General features: G+C 35.8%; 1 protein-coding gene across 7 annotated transcripts in view; it reads right to left on the bottom strand.

Moving 5' to 3' along the window:
- Nucleotides 1-8,896, bottom strand: part of ATP9B (ATPase phospholipid transporting 9B (putative)) — a 179,146-nt gene that overhangs the window by 66,886 nt on the left and 103,364 nt on the right. The gene's annotated exons all lie outside the window — the stretch shown is intronic.

Below are 8,896 nucleotides of genomic sequence, written 5' to 3'. Positions count from 1 at the left end.
ACACCTGACTTTCTACACAGCCTGTTTCAGTCTCTATACTTTAGAACAGTAAATTCTGTAAGCTGTAAAATCTGAATCCGCATCTTTACTAAGGAAATCACGTGGAACAATTCCACAATTAAAGGTTTCCATTTCCAATAAAATTCACTCAGTAAGAAGAAATGTACACATAAAATCAGTGACAACTGTGCTACACTGCTGTTATGGAAAAAAAAAAAAAAAAAGAACATAACCCTAATGGAGAAAAACATGTAAATAGTGTATTTCCATGATTCTGGTGTATTTCCATGATTCCAGTATTTTGGTTACTGTTTTGGCTTGCACTGCTGCCAGCAAAGCCTCACAGATACTGTGATACATTATGAAGGTGGTGCAGCTCTAAGTGGTCAGATGAGTATCATCTGAGAGCTGGAGCCCATTTGCCCCTACCCTCTCCATCTCAGAGCAGCTGCTTTTTGCCAATGGCCTGATTAACTCTGAAAGGCAACAAAACTGTACGGATCAACACAAGTGAAAAAAGCAAACTCCAGCAACTGATTAGCAGCAGTGGAGACAGCAGCTGAGAGGAAATGGCCATGGACTGCCTCTTAGCAGCTCACTGGGACAACTGAACAGCAAACCTCCTTTTCACATTATCTTCTGTAGAATGATAAAATTTCAAATGGTTTATATATTTTACCAAAAAATATCAGTTTTAGCCTGATTTGCTACAGGTAAAATACACTATTTCTGGTGAACAAGCAACAAGTTATTGCTATTTCATAACTTGATCTACTTTTAAAATTAGTTGCTTAGACTGTTTTGTGAGAGTAATCTGTTGTACAAACTGCTGCAGAAATGGTGTTACTCCACAGCTGATCCTTCAACACTGTCATGAAGTAACACTGAGCTGAATTTTCACTTACTCACTATAACAGAACAAAATGCAATTTTAAATAAGAGTCTCCAACATGGGAAGTGCAATATCTCAGAACATCATCAAGTAAAATTCTTGGTGAAAACAACGAAAATATAGGATTCCAAGTCAGGTATGGCTTATGGCTAGTCCTTTCCATTCTGGAACATTTTTATCTTCCTGTATCCTCATGAATTTAACGTTGTAGGAATTTTACAGCCAGGAATAAAGTCTTAGGCTTAGTGAAATCAATGTATGAGTTTGTCAGTAACACTAAAATACACAGTAAACCCAGAAATTTACCTACAATGATGTTAGAATTCTAACTATCAAAAAGCCATGCTCTTGCTTGTTCCCTTTCTCTCCTCCCATTATTATTTTGTAAACGAAGATACCTAGCTACCCAGGTAATCTCAGAAAAGTTAAATGTATATATGTGTATATATATATACACACGTACATACACACAGTTGAAACAAGATTCCATTCCAAGCAGCTTTCAAAGCTGGATACTAGTAACTGCACAGTTTTAGAAGTTCGTATCTTCTACGGGATCAAAACTAATAAAAGCTAACATGGGATGCATTCTTCTTCTGAGCTCGAGCCCATTACTTTTCACCCTGTAACTTTTTGAAGAATAGTAGCTGCATTGCTTAATATATAGAGAAAAACAATAGTAGCTGGATTGCTGGAATTTTCACTAGCTAAGAGCAACATTGTATCATTCAGTGATGGTATCAATGATCAAAGAGGTTCAATTGCCATTAGAGCGTTCCACAGTTCTATAACAATTATTTTGTTTAAAATTAAGTTGTATATTGTTGCACATAATTTGCCTTGCAGTAGGATTGTAAACAGAAAGTGATGGAGAAGTGTTGATTCAACATCCATGTTCCAAGCAGCACAGTACCACTGACAGTATAAAAGACAACTGTTCATTTCAGTACTTCAGCAGCAGCTAGGTTGACTGACTCTGAGGCTGTAAAGCAATGCACTGCACCACGCTATGTGCTTCGCTACAAAATTATAGGTAGCCAGAAAAGATCTATCACGTGACTTAGCACGCCAATTGCACAACGTTTAATTGTTGCTTTCAGAACAAATTGGAAGTTAGGGCACAAGTTATTCTGGGACTTTAACTTGTGAACTGATACCAGGTCACAACATGGAACAACAACTTATTCTCTGTCCCAGTGATACAACAGCAAAGTAGATAGGCAAGTGATTATGAAATTATTTTCTGTGTGCCAAAGAGTACACCTTAGGACCAGGTTTGCCCCAAGGCTACAGGCATCGTCCCATGCATGCATCCAACTATAACTATTGACTATGGATTTCAGACATAACTTATACTAAGTTGTGTGAAAAGTGAAGTCCAATACCTCAAACACAGTCATTTACTTATTTTTTTTTCCTCTGATCTTGCGTGCCTTGGTTTCCTGTTTGTATTATTACCCTTTTATTACTTACGGAACGTAAAGGAGAAGACTATAAAAAATACACAGCTAAGGAATAAGCAGATGTTATAGCTGGAGCTTTCTAAACATTTTACCCCATGTCTTGGGAAGCTGGAGAAGTCCCCCTGACTGGAAGTTAGCCAACATTATAGCTATCTACAAGAAGGGCATGAAAGACAACCCAGGAAACTACAGACCTGTTAGTCTAACCTCAGTACCTGGAAGTTATGGAGACTATTATCCTGAGTGCTACTGAAAGGAATTTAAAGAACAAAGAAATTATCAGGAACAGTCAACACAGGTTCATCAAGCAAAAGTCCTGCCTTAGTAATTTTATAAACTTCTACAATAAAGTTACCTCGTTAGTGGATGAAAGGAAGGTAGGTGGTAGATGTAATCTTCCTGGATGTTAGTAAGGCTTTTGATACAATCCCTCACAGCATCCTTCTGGACAAATTGTGTAACTGTGAGTTGAGCAGGTACATTCTACGCCGTGTGATGAACTGGGTGAATGGTAGAGCTCAAATAATCATAGTGAATGGGGCTACATCTGGATGGCAGCTGGTCACTAGTGGTGTTCCCAAGTTCTTAGTTCTAGCGTTGGTTCTGTTCATCATTTTTATCAATGATCTGGATGCAGCAGTTGAACACATCCTTAGCAAGTCTATTGACAATACTAAACTGGAAGGTGCTGTTGATTCCCTGGAGGAATGAGAGGCCTTGCAGAAGGATAATCCGGACAATCATCAATGGCACGAAGCTAAATGCCAGATTCTGTACAAGGGACAGCGTAACGCAGGTCACAAGTACACACTGGGAGGCAAGTGATCAGAGAGCAGCCCTGTAGTAAGGGATCTAGGGGTGCTGTTTTACAGTAGGCTCAATATGTTTCAATAGCATGCCCTGGCAGCCAAGATCTCCACAATATAAAAAGGATCTTAAGATACTTGTAAGTATCCAGAGGATACTTTTACAAAGCTGGTAAAAGGGCTGGAAGGTATGTCCTATGAGGAGAGGCTGAGGACACTTGGGTTGTCTAGTTTGGAGAAAAGGACGTTAAGAGGTGACCTCACTGCTCTCTACAACTCCCTGAGGAAGGGAAATGGAAAGGGAGGTGCTGATCTGTTCTCCCTGGTAACCAACATCTGCAAACAGCACAAAAATGCACCTGGTGAGGTATAGACTGGACATTATGAAAAATTTCTTTACCATGAGGGTGGTGAAATATGGGAACAAGCTTCCTAGAGAGGTGGTTGATGTCCCATGCCTGTCATTGTTCAGAGGGCATTTGGACAATGCTCTCATTAATATGCTTTAACTTTTGGTTATCCCTGAAATGGTCAGGCAGTTGGACTCAATGGCCTTTGTAGGTCCCTTCCAACTGAACTGTTCTATTGTAGTGTAAAAAACCCGCGACATGCTAGTTTGCATTAAGTGAATTCTGACCACCCATGTACTCAAAGGCTCTAATCAAGACTTTCAGTCTTCACCAAGTCTTTGCTCTCCACTCTTACAATTTTTCATAATGTTTTAATATAGTGTTAATGTTTTTTTAATTAATTTGTGCTTTTTAATATAAATGCAGCATTCTTCCAGCTGTCTATATATAAATGAAAACTTCATTTCCACAACGTGGAGCTATACTTTTTTCATACTAGTCATCTGATGATCGAAATCCCTGGTTCCACACCTTTGTTATTTCAGGTAATGGAGTTACTGGCAATTAAAGTAGTAAGATACATTATTTCTGGCTGAGAGTGAAGGTCACGGAAATTTTGCTCCTGGTTTAGAAACATTGCTGACAGTTTCCAAGCATTAACATGCTTAGAACATGCTATGTTTTAATCCACATTTGGGAATAACAAGGGTGGCTGCTCTGCTGTTCAGCCATTCCTTTCCAATCTTTTTAGAAAAGACGCCTTTTGTCCTCCTCCTCATCTAACACTGTTCCATCTACCTCACCTAGACACTTTAGCCTTCAGGGGTGGGTGAGCTGTTCAGTTGTCACTACGCTGTTACACATGAAGTTTCCCCCTCCTCTACCTCTTATCTTTTGCTTTATCCCTTTCCTTTGCTCAGATGAGAGCACAGAGAGAGAAAAGCACTAATATTATATTTCATGCATTTCCTTCATGGTCGAATCCCAGCAATTCTCCCTTACTGCAAAAGGGGTATTCTTATACTTATCAGGAATCTGGTGCTCAAGTACTTTCTCAGACTAAAGCTCTGGGCAGAGGGGGCACAAACTCAATTTGGGGACTACTTACTACTTGTAGGGGACAGCTTTCTCAATTTTATCCCATACAAAGAAGACTTTTAGGAGGATTAAGTACAGCAGCCCATACTGCAATAAAAAAGTACTACATGAGCCCTTTTTTTTCCCTTATAAATCCTTGAAACTTGTCACTAAGAGACACACAACACTTTTTAAAGAAGTTTCTGCTTTTATGTTTGTATCTACATGTACACAACCAAACCAAGACTATGAACAACATTAAATTCCCAATTTAATAATTAAAACATGCAAACAAATTTACCGGGCCCTTATACAACAGTGGAGCAGCAGAATAAAGTCACTGTTTCTGTGGCTCTTCTGAAGCTCCCTAGGTAACAGCAAACTCTTGTTTGTATTATCTGTCAGGGGACTTCATGGGGCACTTTCTTCACTCACACTGGTGAGACTTAAAAAAACACACAACAAAGGCAACAACAACAACAAAACACAAAAGGGAAAAACACGAGTTCTCAGATTTTTGATTTGTATTAAAAACAGTCACAAGACATGCAGGTTTTAGCCTCCAGGCTAGCTAACAATTAGGTTAAAACAAACAAACAAACAATATGACTATTTAAAGAACATTGCAAGTTACTACTAAGTTTTGTGGCTGATGTTAAGACAAAACAGCAAATGTAGGTTTCCATAATATAAGGCAAAGGAAAAAAAAAGTGTTTTGAATGCACTGAGGATTAGCAATATAAAAGCTATTTTGTAGTAGCACAGTAGTCAGATTACTTGCTATATCTCCTTTAGAGACACTGCTTATTACTCGGTAACTCTGTTTAACATAATTTCTACTTATTTTGATGCATCCCAGTGTACATTCTAAAAATCCAAAATCTAAATCTAAAATTGTATTACATAGACCAAGTCATTTTAGTATTTCAATCTTAGTACACAAAATATGTCTTTTCAAATTCATTTCTTCTTCCTCCAAATACACTGTTTGTTTTTTTTCTTAACTTTACCCCCAAAATCTGTTTCCACTAATGAAAAGGTCAACTTTGCAGAGGGGATGTGCTAACAATCTTGCTTTCTATGAAGACCAAAACTGAAAGAGCAATTTTAAATTTAGATAGCAAAAACTATTCCACCCTTTAAATAGGTAAGAATGAGAGAACAGTGCAAAATTGCCAGACTAAATAAATAAACAACCTCAAATTTGCTAATTTCTCTCTGGGTTAATTAACACCTATAAATGACCTTTATCACTGACAAGTCCAACTTCATCCAGAAAGACAAGGTTTAAGAATATCTACCCAAATTGGATTGATTACTGATTATGGCATTGTGAAGAGCACAATTCGGTTGTTTGTTTGCTTTTCTTTCTTTCTTTCTTTTTTTTTTTTTTCTTTTTAAACAGGCTGGAACTGCATTCCTGAGTAAGCTGATGTGACTGCCAATGAGGTAGAATGCATATAGCCATTACACTATAATAATGTTGATGTTACCATTTCTACATTTATCTAAAGCACAAAACATTTATCATTTTAGACTGAAATTAAGCCTTGCCAGAAATCATTTTTCTTTATATTGTTTGGAATTAAAACCATATTAAACTGATCCATTATGAAAATTCTCTTCTATCTTTGTTTTTCAGACCATGTCTGCATCCTTAGGCAATGAAACTATTTTTATAATTGTAATAAAACAACAAAATGTTGACTTTAAGTTAAGAAAATTGTTGCTTGAATGACTAAATACTTCAACAAACACAATAAATCCTTCTAACTTTAACATAAAGATAAAACACATGCATGAACAGGTCCATGTATTTCACAGTTTATGACATGTAAGTTTGCTTAAACTTATTTCAGTCTTCTACTCAGTGTTTATAGAGCAGGTCTGCATCTCTAAATTTTAATATTGGCTTCTATCCTTAAGGAAGAAAATGAAAAAATTGCCATTAGAAAAACCAAGCTCATAGTACAAAGTACAACAGTGTTGTTATACTCCAGTAAGAAATACAACTGAAAGAACTATCTTACAAATAATATTTCAATGAAGATAGGAATAATGAAAGAGCCCTGTCTGTGGGTATCTTGCCACAGAAATTCCAATTTGGCAATGTAAATGCAGAAACCTTGATCTCAGTGTTTGCTTCCTCCCAAAGCTATGTTCTGAACAAGAACATAACACATTTTACAACAAAATCTCTAGAGTATTATTTTCATTTTTTTCCGAAGAGCAACAAAGAGATAGCCTGCCATTTAAAAAGAGTTCCAAAGCAGTATTTGGAACAATTATTCTTTAAAGAAGAAAATGCAGACTTATTTCCTCTGGACTTAGCAGTAATACCACAATTACCAATTAATTTCAATTTTGTTTCAGGAACAATTAGGTGCAGATTATTTATCTATTTATTTTTAATTGTATGCACCTCTAATCTCTCAACTCTATTAACCCTTCTAATCTCAAAGATTGTTTTAGACTCCTTTTGCCCTCCTCCTGGCTCTGAATCCTACATACCTAATCCACCAGACAAATGTTATCATCAGGATTGAGAAAACAGAGTCCCGTTCCTGAAAACACAGAGAAAGAGAGAGCTGACTTCTACCATTCTCCTTGTACTGCTACCTGCTGCAAGGCTAACAAGGACAGAATACTACCTATAGGCAGTGTCATATGTTACAGAAGTATGCAAACTGATCTCACCCCGTGGTACAAGATGTAGACACAACAGAATGTTAACTCCATAGAAAGGCAGAATTAAAAATGCATGTTATAAAATGTTGGTAATTATTCTTTATAATGACATACATTTTTTATCAGTTACTCATTTGTGATGGCAGAAAGTGTTCTACTGTTTTCAGTTCCCAAATCCTTTGTTACTACTCACACTTGTAGACTACTGCTTTAAATAAGGATATTCTGTTCACAGAGGGAAAAAAATCCTCACCAATATCATTGTTGAGCAATTGGTGCATAAAAGATTAATTTACACATTTACAGAGTAATGTGAAAGACAGTTGACACATAATGGATGCAACTGATGTAGAAAACAGGCTCTAGAGAAAGTCTTCACCTGTTCACTATAAAGCAAATTTCAGAAATTTTGGAATATTCAATAGAACAACTAACAAGACAAAAATTTAAAGCAGGCCATTTTACATATACTATATTAAACATAATTCCTCATGTTTAGTAGATACCTAGCGGCTAAATATGGTACAAAGAACTGATAATCTCTGAGAAACAAATTAATATATATTTGGAATATTGCACATTTTAATATTACAGTGATTCCTCAAAAGTCCTTTGGAAAACGAACAAGTAGAGTTTAGTTATACAAGCATCACCTGTCTCATCAGTGGCAGACAAAATGCTATTTAATAGCATAATTTCTAATTGTTCTCAAACTGATACTACAATATATGCCAGATGATATTATTGGAATTTGTGTGTGTGTGTGTACATGTACAAAAAGAACATTTTGCTTCTTTAGTGCTTCATGATAATTTAAATTTTATTTACATTCCCACTGAAGATAAAAGAACAGCTTAAAATTATTAGCAACTGTAATATTAAGGTATTATGAAAGCAAAGGTGGTACAGGTATCGTCATAATGATCAAGACCATGCTGCACTTTGTCAATATGCTATTGGAGCTCTTTATTGCAAGTTTATCTGCTACTTAATGTTTTGCACATGAAAACTTAGAACAACTATTTTAATACTAAGAGCAATTTTGAAAATATTGGTAAATATTGGTACCCTTTATCATACTTTTCAGTTTGAAATATTAATATAAAAAATTGTAGCAAGCATTTACATTGAGTACACCTCCATAATCTTTTGAATTTGAGTACACCATGTTACATTTATACATATTGCCCTATCAATTTACTATATTAAATAATTTCATTTTAAACAACTGTATTATTTACTAGTCTAAAGATGTTCAGAATTCTTAAGGAAAGATTCTGTTACTAAAGGGATCCTCTTTGTATCAGATAGAAAAGTAATTATGAACCATAAACATTGTGCTTCCATTTTACTCTAATATTTTAAAATGTGTATTACAAATACCTAAATAATAGAAGGCCACTTTAATAAACATAATGGTATGCATCAACTGTGTCTGTCAATGAGATATTTTGAAGTCTCTCTATTAGAAACACAAATCAATACACTCGGGATCTGCAATAACTGCTTCAAGCAATTTGTATTATCATTTCATTCTTGATGCTCCTACTCAGTGTAACTTACTATGAATGGTGTGAAAATGGCAACCTGTCACAACTGATTTTTTTTTTTAGCCTATTG

This window comes from Anser anser (genome assembly GCF_964211835.1).
Source record: "Anser anser genome assembly, chromosome: 2".
NCBI classification, from domain to species: Eukaryota; Metazoa; Chordata; class Aves; order Anseriformes; family Anatidae; genus Anser; species Anser anser.
This window is presented reverse-complemented; position numbering and strand designations above follow the sequence as displayed.